The sequence below is a fragment of the Pangasianodon hypophthalmus genome, chromosome 1, assembly GCF_027358585.1.
Source record: "Pangasianodon hypophthalmus isolate fPanHyp1 chromosome 1, fPanHyp1.pri, whole genome shotgun sequence".
Lineage (NCBI taxonomy): Eukaryota > Metazoa > Chordata > Actinopteri > Siluriformes > Pangasiidae > Pangasianodon > Pangasianodon hypophthalmus.
This window is the reverse complement of record NC_069710.1, coordinates 26,038,161-26,039,585: the sequence shown is the minus strand read 5'-3', so window position 1 is coordinate 26,039,585 and position 1,425 is coordinate 26,038,161.

Sequence of the window (1,425 nt, the reverse complement as noted above, 5' to 3'; positions counted from 1 at the left end):
CCACTGCCTTTTATTATATGATGTTTTCCCTACTCTGAGATTTTGTATTTGTCTACCAGTGAAATCCAAACTTCTGGCAGACCTCTCTTTCATTTAAGCTGTTCTGGAAGCTTGTGTTGGCACAACACCTTACCATGACACATTATGTTGATTTTTCATTTGTCACCCACCTCTAAGTATTAATGAATATTAATAAAAACATAATGGTTAAACTGGAAAAATATAATTCAGCAAGTTAACATGCACAATCAATACCTCAAAATGAAGGGGGGGGGGAACTAACAAAAACGACAAACGAAGCACTGAAATGTCATGTCACTCTTTATCACACACCCACATGGATAATACTAGAAGTGCAAAACAGCTTTTATGCGCCTGCGCTAAAGGAGATTGACTTTAAGAACTGACCCGAAAACAAACAAAAAAATGGCAGTAATGTGTAGAGGAAGCAACAGATTCATAAACCATAATACTCATTTAACAGACCTGCATGTTTTGTCTTTTTAAAAAAAAAATAAAAAAATAAAAAATAAATGAAGAAAGCCAAAAACTAAAAATCTACTCCTCTTCATAAACTGACATGCAACAGAAACAATCTGCTATGCATCTGACTGAATGTCAGCCTGAAAGTTACACGAAAAACAAAAACATACCCTATATATATATATATATATATATATATATATATATATATATATATATATATATATATATATATATATATATATATATATATATATGGATCAGCCATAACATTAAAACCACTGACAGGTGAATAACATTATTTATCTTGTTACAATGGCACCTGTCAAAAGGTGGGATATATTAGGCAGCAAGTGAAGAATCAGTTTTCGAAGTTGATCTGAGTGACTTTGACAACAGCCAAATTGTGATGGCTAAACGACTGGGTCAGAGCATCTCCAAAACAGCAGGTCTTGTGACGTGTTCCCGGTATGCAGTGGTTATTACCTACCAAAAGTGGTCCAAGGAAGGACAACTGGTGAACCAGTGACAGGGTCATGGGCAACTAAGGCTCACTGATGCGCGTGGGGAGCACAGGCTAGTCCGTCTGGTCTGATCCCACAGAAGAGCTACTGTTGCACAAATTGCTGAAACAGCTAACGCTGGCTATGAAAGAAAGGTGTCAGAACACACAGTGCATTGCAGCTTGCTGCGTATGGGGCTGTGTAGCCACAGACCTGTCAGAGTGCCCATGCTGACCCATGTCCACTGCTGAAAGCTCCTACAATGGGCACGTGAGCATCAGATCTGGACCATGGAGCAATAGAAGAAGGTGGCCTGGTCTGAAGAATCATATTTTCTTTTACATCATATGGACAGCCAGGTGCGTGTGCATCCCTTACGTGAGGAAGAGATGGCACCAGGATGCACTATGGGAAGAAAGCATGTCAGCGGAAGCAGTGT